This window comes from Hylobates moloch, unplaced genomic scaffold (genome assembly GCF_009828535.3).
Source record: "Hylobates moloch isolate HMO894 unplaced genomic scaffold, HMol_V3 SCAFFOLD_5, whole genome shotgun sequence".
Taxonomy (NCBI): domain Eukaryota; kingdom Metazoa; phylum Chordata; class Mammalia; order Primates; family Hylobatidae; genus Hylobates; species Hylobates moloch.
In genome coordinates this window covers 95979682-95991226 of record NW_026652280.1, presented here as the reverse complement: position 1 = coordinate 95991226, position 11545 = coordinate 95979682, and the positions used below count along the sequence as shown (strand labels likewise).

At 36.4% G+C, this 11545-nt stretch overlaps 1 pseudogene; it reads right to left on the bottom strand.

Moving 5' to 3' along the window:
- Positions 1-6608: 6608 nt before the first annotated feature.
- LOC116467909 (olfactory receptor 10J3-like) lies at positions 6609-10147 on the bottom strand (annotated as a pseudogene).
- Between the last annotated feature and the right edge of the window lie 1398 nt (positions 10148-11545).

Sequence of the window (11545 nt, the reverse complement as noted above, 5' to 3'; positions counted from 1 at the left end):
AAGAATTATTGGCCTTTAAGAGGAGGTAAAGAAAGAGATAGGGGTAGAATGTTTATTCAAAAGGATTATAACAGAGAACTTCCCAAACCTAGAGAAAGATATCAATAGCAAATGCAAGAGGGTCATAGAGCATGAAGTAGATTTAACCCAAAGACTACCTCGAGGCATTTAATAATCAAACTTCCAAAGGTCAATAATAAAGAAAAGATACTAAAAGCAGTCAGAGAAAAAAAACAAATAACATACAATGAAGCTTCAATACATCTGGCAGTGGACTTCTCAGTGGAAACATTACAGGCCAGGAGAGAATAACATGACATATTTTAAGTGTTGAAGAAACAAAAAAGCTTTTAGTCTAGAATAGTATATCCAGCAAAAATATCCTTGAAATATGAAGGTAAAATGAAGACTTTTCCAGACAAGCCAAAGCTGAGAGGTTTTATTAATACCAGATCTGTCCTGTAAGAAATTCTGGCCAGGTGCAGTGGCTCATGCCTGTAATCCCAGCACTTTGGGAGGCTGAGGCGGGCAGATCACAAGGTCAGGAGATTGAGACCATCCTGGCTAACACGGTGAAATCCTGGCTAACACGGTGAAACCCCGTCTCTATTAAAAAATACAAAAAATTAGCCGGGCATCGTGGTGGGCGCCTGTAGTCCCAGCCACTCGGGAGGCTGAGGCAGGAGAATGGTGTGAACCTGGGAGGTGGAGCTCGCAGTGAGCCGAGGTCACGCCACTGCACTCCAGCCTGGGCGACAGAGTGAGACTCCATCTCAAAAAAAAGAAAAAAAAACAAACAAAAGAAATGCTGAGGGGAGTATTTCAATCAGAAAGAAAAGAACATTAATGAGCAATAAATAATCACCTGAAAATAGAAAATTTACTGGTAATAGCAAGTAAACAGAAAAACACAGAACATTATAACACTGTAACTCTTGTGTGTAAGTAAACTAATCTTACGCTAAATAGAAGAACTAAATGATGAACCAATAAAAAATAATAACTACAACAACTTTTCAAGACATAATCAAGATATAAATAGAAACAACGAAAAGTTAAAAAGTGGGAGGACAAAGTTAAAGCAAGTTTTTGTTAGTTTTCTTTTTGCTTGTTTGTTTGTTTATGCAAATAGTGTTAAGTTGTTATCAAGTTAAAATAATGGATTATAAGATAGCATTTGTAAGCCTCATGTAACCTCAAACCAAAAAATATGCAATAGATACACAAAAAATAAAAAAGGAAGAAACCAAATTATATCAACAGAGAAAATCATCTTTACTAAAGGAAGATAGTCATGAAAGAAAGAAGGAAGAGAAGATCACAAGACAACCAGGAAACAACAAACTGGCAAGAGCAAGTGTGCACATGTACCCTAAAACTCAAAGTATAATAATAATATAATAAAAGAGTGAGTTCTTACTTATCAACAATAACATTGAATGCAAATGGACTAAACTCTCCAGTGAAAATATATTGACTGGCTGAATGGATGAAAAAACAAGATCCATTGATCTTTGCCTACAAAAAACACTTCACCTATAGACACATATAAAATGAAAATAAAGGGATGGAAAAAGATATTCTATCCGAATGGAAAACTAAAAAGAGTAGGAGTCACTATACTTATATAAGACAAAATAAATTTCAAGATGAAAACTATAAGAAAAGACAAAGAGTATCACTATATAATGATAAAGTGGTCAATTCAGCAAGGGGATATAACAATTTTAAATATAAATATTTTATAATGTTTAAATATATATTATATAAAATTTAAATATAAATATAAAGTACCCAATATATAAAAGATATATAAAGAAAATATTATTAGAGCTAAAGAAAAACACAGGCCCCAATACAATAAGAGCTGGAGACTTCAGTACCCCACTTTCAGCATTGGACAGATCTTCTAGTCAGAAAATCCATAAAGAGACCTCAGACTTATTCTGCACTGTAGACCAAATAGACCTAATAGATATTTACACAACATTTCATCCAAGAGCTGCAGAATACACATCCTTTTCCTCAGCACATGGATCATTCTCATGGATAGACCATATATTAGGTGACAAAACAAGTCTTAAAACATTCAAAAAATTTAAAAAATATCAAGCATCTTCTCTAGCCAAAAGGGGATGAAACTAGAAATGAATAATCAGAAATTTTGGAAAATATACAAATACATAAAAATTAAACAATATGTTCCTGAATGACCAGTGGGTCAATGAAATATTGAAAAGCTTCCTGAAACAAAGAATAATGGAAACACAATATACCAAAACCTATGGGATATAGCAAAAGCAGTACTAAGAGGGAAGTTTTTAGCTATAAGTGCCTGCCCCCCCCAAAAAGAGAAAAAACTTCAAAAAACAATCTAACAATGCATCTTATAGAACTAGAAAAGCAAGAGCAAACCAAACCCCAAATTAGCAGAAGATAAATAATAAAGATTAGAGCAGAAATAAATAAAATTAAAATTTACAAAACACAAAAGATCAATGAAGTAAAAAGTTGGGTTTTTGAAAAGTTAAACAAAATTGACAAACCTTTAGCCAGACTAACAAAGAAAAAAATAGAGAAGCTCTAAATAAATAAAATCAGAAATGAAGAAGGTGGCATTACAACTGATACTGCAGAAATTCAAAGGATGATTAGTGGCTACTATGAGCAATTATATGCCAATAAATTGGAAAACCTAGAAGAAATGAACAAATACTTAGATACATACAACCTACCAAGATTGAACCAAGGAGAAATAAAAAACCTGAACAGAGAAATAACAAGTAATGAGATTGAAGCCATAATAAAAAGTCTCCAGGAAAGAAAACCCAGGACCTGATGGCTTCACTGCTGAATTCTACCGAACATTTAAAAAACTAATACCAATCACACTCAAATTATTCCAAAACATAGAAGAGGAAGGAATACTTCAAACTCCTTCTACAAGGCCAGCATTATCCTGATACCAAAACCAGACAAAGACACATCAGAAAAAGAAAACTACAAGCCAATATTTTTTATGAATATTGATGCATAAATTCTCAACAAAATACTAGCAAACCGAATCCAACAATACATTGGAAAGATCATTTATCATGACCAAGTGGGATTTAATCCTGGGATGCAGGAATGGTTCAACATTTGCAAATCAATCAATGTGATACATTACATCAAAAGAATACAGGACAAAAACCATATGATCATTTTAACTGATGCTTAAAAAAGCCATTTGATAAAATCCAACATCCCTTCATGATAAAATCCCGAAAAATCAGGGGATAGAAGGAACATACCACAACGAAATAAAAGCCATATATGACAGACCTACAGCTAGTACCATACTGAATGATACTAGCTGAATGGGGAAAAACTGAAAGCCTTTCCTGTAAGATCTGGAACACAACAAGAATGCCCACTTTCATCACTGTTATTCAGTATAGTACTAGAAGTCCTAGCTAGAGCAATCAGACAAGAGAAAGAAATAAAGGGCATCCAAATTGGAAAGGGAAAAGCCAAAGTACCCCTCTTTGCAGATGCTATGATCTTATATTTGGGGAAACCTAAAGACTCCACAAGACAACTATTAGAACTAATAAACAAATTCAGTAAACTTGCAGGATAAAAAATGAACATACAAAAATCAGTAGCATTTCCATATGCCAACAGTCAAAAATGTGAAGAACAAATTTTTTTAAAAATCCCATTTACAACGGCAACACATAAAATGAATTATCTAGGAATGAACTTAACCAAAGAAGTGAAATATCTCTATAATGAAAACTATAAAACACTCATGAAAGTAATTGAAGAGGACACCAAAGAAAGGAAAAAGATTCCATGTTCATGGGTGGAAGAATCAATATTGTTAAACTATTTATAGTACCCAAAGCCATCTACAGATTCAATGCAATCCCTATGAAAATATCAATGATATTCTCCACAGAAATAAAAAAACCAATCATAAAATTTATATGGACTCACAAAAGACTCAGAATAGCCAAAGCTAGCCTAAGCAAAAAGAATAAAACTGGAGGAAGCACATTACCTGACTTCAAATTATACTGCAGAGCTATAGTAACCAAAACAGCATACTAGTGTCATAAAAACAAACACATAGACGAATTGAACAGAATAGAGAACCCAGAAACAAATCCACACACCCACAATGAACTCATTTTAAACAAAGTTACCAAGAACACAAACTAGGGGGAAAGACTGTCTCTTCAATAAATGGTGCTGGGAAAACTGGGTATACATATGCAGAAGGATTAAACAAGACCCCTATCTCTCACCATGCACAAAAATCAAATCAAAATGGATTAAAGACTTAAATCTAGGACCCCAAACCATGAAACTACTACAAGAAAACATTGGGGAAAATCTCTAGGACATTATTAACCTGGGCAAAAATTTCTTGAGAAATAACCCACAAGCACAGGCAACCAAATCGAAAGTGGACAAATGGGATCACATCAAGTTAAAAAGCTTCTTCATAGTAAAGTATACATTTGACATAGTGAAGAGACAACCCACAGAATGGAAGACAATATTCTCAAACCACTCACGTGACAAGGGATTAATAAACAAAATATATAAGGAACTCAAACAACTCTATGGGAAAAAATCATAATAATCTGATCAAAAATAGGCAAAAGATTTGAATAGGCATTTCTCAAAAGAAGACATACAAATGGCATGCAGGCATATGAAAAGGTGCTCAACGTCATTGATCATCAGAGAAATGCAGATCAAAACTACAGTGAGATATCATCTCACCCCGTTAAATGGTTTATATCCAAAAGACAAGACAATAGCAAATGCTGGCGTGGATGTGGAGCAAAGGGAACACTTGCACACAGCTGGTGTGAATGTAAATTAGCACAACCATTATGGAGAACTTTTTGGAGGTTCCTCAAAAAACTAATAATTGAGCTACCATATGATCCAGCAATCCAACTGCTGGATATATACACAAAAGAAAGGAAATCAGTATACCAAAGAGATTGTACTCCTATGTTTGTGGCAGCACTGTTTGTAATAGGTAAGATTTGGAAGCAACCTAAGTGTCCATCAATAGATGAATGGATAAAGAAAATGTGGCACATATACACAATGTAGTACTGTTCGGCCATAAAAAAAAGAATGCAACCCTGTCATTTGCAACAACATGAATGGAACTGGAGATCATTATGTTAAGTGAAATAAGCCAGGCACAGAAAGACAAACATTGCATGTTCTCACTTACTTGTGGGATCTAAAAATCAAAACAATTGAACTCATGGACATAGAGAGTGACCAGAGGCTGAAAAGTATAGCTGCGGGCTTGAGGGGGAGGTGGGGATTGTAAATGGGTGTCAAAAAATATAGAAAAAATAAATAAGACCTACTATTTGATAGCACAACAGGATGACTATAGTCAAAAATAACTGTACCTTTTGAAATAACTTGAACCTTCTCTTGAAAAGGCATAATAGCATTTAATGTCTTCCACCTTTTAGACAATCCAGGAATGAATGTAGACTCCGGGAAAGGAACTAGGCACCTATTGTTTCCAGTATCCTTTTTCACACCCATCGTCAGAATTGCAGAATAGGATTCTGCAGGTTGTGCAGTGTGCGACAGTGCCACATTTGTAAATGATACAGGAGTATCAGTTACAGCTCAAACATCATAGATTTGTGATAATTTATTAGGAGAGGGCAGTAAAATTATTATGGCAGTTTTCAACAGAAATGTTTAGAGAAGATGCTTTTTTCCCCTAAAATGCATAGACATGCTTCATAGAATAGTGACAGCCTTGCCTGTACTAGCCAATGAAGACCATGATTTTTCTCAAGAAGTTTCTGCTTCATGTTACTCCATTCATTACAAAGAGCAAGTGACAATGATAAGAGAACTAGATCCAAATCCTATCACTACAACTGTCTAGTTTCGTGTGCCTGGGCAGATAAATTCTATCTATATGTGCTTTAGTATTTTCAGGTGTAAGATAGGGATGATAACATAATTGTTTCCCAGCTTACTTTATAGGGTTCATTAAGGATCAGGTGAAATCCTACATGTGAAAGTTCCTTATAAACTATAAAGCGATGTACAAACATATAGAACTTTGTTGTCAGTGTGATAAAGGGTAATTCCCAGTCTTTATACCCCATGATAATGGTGGTGCAAGACGTGAGGTAGTGCTATCTAGGAGAAACAGCATATACTCATGCCTCACCATGGGCTTCATGGGGTGAGGGTGATGCCTACACCAGTGAAAGAGGAACCAGTAAACTTATACCAAAGTTTGTGAACAAATAAAGACATGAGGAAAAAAGGTGGATCTAAAGGGGAAATTGTATGAGGAACAACTAAATTAACACATTCCATTTTCCCCTCTGAAGGTTCCCCAGCCTTAAAATAGAATAACATATCTGAAGCTTTTTACAAGGTTTCCAACATGAATCTTCCATTTTTGTGTTATTTGACAGGAGTAAGAACTGGTGAAACTCATGGGCCCTTTTAGCTGGTTTCATGGGAATATGACTGCTAACCTGAGAGAAGGCATGTCCTGTGATAACATTCCAGGAGCAGGCCCCATAGGATGCTCCCTGGACTGTGGAGAATCACAATATTCCTGACTGCCAAAACTTTGGAGAAGTAAGCACATGAAGGGAGGCCATCACAATCTTGACACACTGGGGGTTGAACAGTTTCTTCTTCAAGGCTCTGCACAGAGCATCTCTGAGCTCCTTGTTCCTCAGGCTGTAAATGACAGAGTTCAGCAGGGGAGTGATAATGGTGTAGGTCACTGAGATGAATCTGTTCTGCCCCAGGAAACTCTGGGACTTAAGCTTCAGGTAGATGATGGAAATACAGCCATAGTGGCTGATGACCACTATGAGGCGGGAGGTGCAGGTGGCACAGGCCTTCTTCCTACCCTCAGTTGAAGCAATCTTAAGGATGGTGCAGATGATGAAGTCATAGGAGATAAAGATCAGGCCCATAGGTAGGACAAGGACACACACTGACAACAAAGTTGATTATCTCATTGACAGTGGTGTCTGTGCAGGCCAGCTTCAGCAGGGGTCTCACATCACAGAAGAAGTGGGAGATGACAAAGCCATCACAAAAGGGCAGGCCAAACATAGATGATATTTGGACAATGGCCATACCAACGCCAATCCTCAGTGATCCAGATCCCAGCCAGACACAAGCCCTCTTACCTATGAATACCGTAAAGGGTTGCAGATGGCCACATAGCAATAATATCCCATTGCTATGAGCAGAAAGCAGTTATTGATGCCAAAAGTCAGATAGAATAGCTGAGTGACACAGCCTTGCATGACAATAAGCTAGTGAGGATTCAAGAGGCGAGAAAGCATATGGGGAATAATGGCTACCATGTAGCAGGTCTCAGAGATAGACAGCAATGCTCAGGAAGAAGTACATGGGGGTGTGGAGGTGAATGTCCAGGCGAATAATGGCCACAATAATCACATTGCCAGAGAGAGTCAGCAGATACAAAGTTAGAAAGACAACAAAGAAGACAAGTCTGTGCTGTCACCTGAAGCTGGAGAAACCTTCAAAGAAGAGCTCAGTCACAGCAGTGGACTTTGACCTTGGCACTAAAGAATGTCTAAATCTGAAGGAAATGGACAAAGGAAAGACAGAGGTGAGGCTCCAACTATGTAACACATTACACAGTGATCTGAACAGCATCAGTTTTTTGGATTCGTTGGATAATGTTCCAGACACAGCGGTTATCTTTCTTCTTCTACTGATCAAGAGCTCAGCACTCTTGGAAATAAACTAAGAAACTTCTAATGACCTACTGGATTAAGGGCAGAGATCAAAGGGAAGGAAATTTCAACATAATGTGAACAACGAAATTATGAAAACAGCTACCCTACTTGACCATTAAAGAGGTGGGTCCAGGTCAGAGAGGAAGAAAATGTTGAATGGGCCAGGCACTTCAGCTTCCTCTATACTTACCCTTAATCTGAGCCTTTGATGACACAATGAGGAGGCAGAGATAGTGAAGGTTGATAAATATCTGGGGTTAATCCATTCATTTCCATCAGTATGAATTGCCAGCAAAGACTGCCCTGGGAGGATCCCAGATCAAGCATTCTTCCCAAATATCTGGAGTCCTGGGCATTACTTTCCTTAGCTCTGCTCCTTTAGATGACTAGTGCAAGGCCAGGCTGTGGGTGAGCCATTCAAACTACAATAGTGGACATGTTTTCGGAAATAGAGGTCAATGTTTTGGTCTTTTTTTCCAGTTACCATAACAAACATTTCTGCAATGGAAAACTTTGTCAGGATGTCATTTCACACATAAGTGAATAACAGGTAGTGAAAAAATGCAGAGTCAAAGGTTATGAGCATCTTCAAATCTGATAGAGTGCCATGTTTTTCTCTATAAAATTTTTACCAAGTGATCTCTCACAAAGAATGTATCAAAATGCAATTTTCCATTGTTATGCCTCAAAGAGGAAATAGAGTGTAATGGGAAGCAGTATGTACTCTGAAGCCACACTGCCCAGAATTTAATTTTGGTTCCACCAGGTTATAACTATGTAACTGGGGGCAAGTTATTTAACTTGTCTGTGTCTCAATTGCTTTATCTCTAAAATGAGCTTAATGATAGCACCTTCTTTACAGAGTTATTGTGAGGATTAAATCCATTCATATCTCAAAGTGCTTAGAAAAATGTCTGGCACCTAGTGAATGCTATATGGTACTCTAAGTGTACATAAAGTCTGAAGCATTCCATCAGCAGAGATATTAAAGGAGGTGTGTTTAACCAGGAAGACTTCCAATGATGATTTTAAAAAGAATTGGAAGCCAAAGACAAAGGGCAATAATTACAGAAACTGTGCATGAATACAATCAATTTTATAACTTATTCAATGTGGTTATGCAGTTAATTCTTTTATTTCTCTGTGAAATCAGTGATAAAATTCACAACTGATCTTAAAGGGAGAAGAATCCCAAAGAAGAGCATTAATTAATTTATTTATTCATCAAATATTTCTTATTCCCATACTATGTGTCAAGGTCTATGAATTCAATGGCTAGTACATTTTAGTTTCTCGGTGATTATTTACTGAGTGAATAAAGAATGGGAAAGAGTCCCTGATGTTAAATAACTCACAACATCAATACAAAAGAAAGGCAAATGGGAGTAACAATGTAGAAAGTAAGGGGTGCTATGATAGAGCTTAGTGTAGGATGATATGGAAACATGAAGAAGGGTTCCTAACTCAGTCTTAGGGTCAAAGAATACTATAAAGGAGGTATTGTCCAAAATAGTAAAGGAAAAATGAATAAGGCTTATGTTGCAGGCAGCATCAAGTAAGAGGGCCCAGCATTTCTAAGATCCAGATGAACCAGCATGAGAATCGCTGTAGCTCAGTGGTTACATACGGAGGACCCGGAAACAGAAGGCCGACGATGAATTCTCATTCCACCTTGGGCAAAGTCTGAACCTGTCTCTAACACAAGTTCCTCATCTATAAAATGGGTAATGTTAGTACTTAACTCATAAGAATATTGTGAGGCTCAAATGAGTCAATACATAAATCATTGAGCAAGGTGACTGACAAATAGTAACATCCCGAAAAATTTTGGCCATTATTATTATCATGATTAGAGAAGATTATGTCATGTTTAGGGAATAAAAGAGTGGTTCTGAATGGGTCTAGGACTTTGTGCTTCATAGCAATATTAAAGAGGCTGAGTCCTTGGGAACTGCTATAAGGAAGAAAGAGAAACCAAGCTGTGAACCTGGGATTGAAAAGCACCATGGTGTGTGGGATTTTCCAAAACACAAATGATGAATTTGATACGTCACCATGTACTTCCTAGTATTGTGTGAGTTGACTGAGCCTATATTAGCTCTGTGCACTCCATTCATAACTGTATTTAAATGAATCACATCCCTCCTCTGCTTCTTTTACTGCAGACTTCAGAGTCTCTTCTTATCACATAACTTGCACACTGGAGATCTTGAGACTCTCACCAGGGCATTTCCCCAGCTATTCTCTGAATCTTCTGCAGTAGTGTGAGTGAGAAATTTACCTGCACTGCATGAAGCTGACCAAGGATTTGCATAAGGATACTTTTCTTTTGACTGCTCACCGATTAAACCCATCTCCATTTCGTTTTTAACTTTTTAGGCCTGTATACTTAGGAATAGCCTATTGTGGCATCAAATTCCACTTTCTTTTTACTTAGTAAGTCAGAACATTGTGCTTTAAGCGTACTCCATACTCTCTTTTTCTAATACATTATTTTGCAATTTCTCACTGAGACTTACCTGCCTCTTCCTACCAACTGCAAAGAGATTTTGGTCATTCATTTCCATTGCTTTTATATCTTCACAAACTTTGAGGAGTCTACCTATACATTTCCATCAAGATAATTAACCACTTAACTTTACATGTATTATCTATCTCTAATCTATCCATAACGATAAAGTCTCTCCATTATTTTAATGGCTCAAATGTTGAAGACAGCTTTTCCAATTTTTAAAAAATTATATTGTTTTTATTCATCTTTCTTAAATGTATGTATAGCTCACACTTATTTCAATGAGTTTTTTAGGTTTTTAAGTTGGCACATAATATTTTACATATTTATGGGGTACATGTGAGTATTTGTTACATGCAGAGAACATATAATGATCAAATCAGGGTATTTAGAGTATCTATCACCTTCAGTATTTATCATTTCTATGTGTTGGAAGCATTTCAAGTCCTCTCTTCTAGCTACTTTGAAATTTACAATACGTTGTTACTAGCTGCAGTCACCCTAACCTGCTGTGGACCGTGAGAATTTATAACTTCTAACTGTATGTTTGTACCCATTGACCAACCTCTCTTCATCACCCCCCTCCTACCCACACACCCTTCCTAGGCTTTAGTAAATACCGTTCTTTTCTCTACCTCGATGAAATCAACTTTTGTAGCTCCCACATATGAGTGAGAACATGTAAAATTTTTCTTTTTGTGTCTGGTTTATTTCACTTAATGACCTCCAGTTCCATCCATGTTGCTTCAAATGATGGGATTTCATTCTTTTTATGGTCAAACAGTATCCCACTGTGTTTATATACCATATATTTACTTTGTACATTTGCCAGTTGATGGACACTTAGGTGAATTCCGTATCTTAGCTATTTTGAAGAGTGTTGCAATAAACATGAAAGTGCAGATATCTCTTCAATATATTGATTTCCTTTCTTTTGAACACATATCCAATAGCAGAATTGCTGGATCATATGGTAGCTCTATTTTTAGCTTTTGAGAAATGTCATACTGTTTTCTATAGCAACTGTACTAATTTACATTCCCACCAATATTGTATATGTGTTCCCTTTTGTTTGCATCTTCTGTTATTTATTAATTTTAGTAATAGCCATTCTAACTAGGGTAAGATGATATATCTCATTGTGGTTTTGATTTGAATTTCCCTGATGATTAGTGATATTAAGCATTTTTTCATATACGGTTGGTCGTTTGTATATATTCTTTTGAAAAATATCTATTCTTGTCCT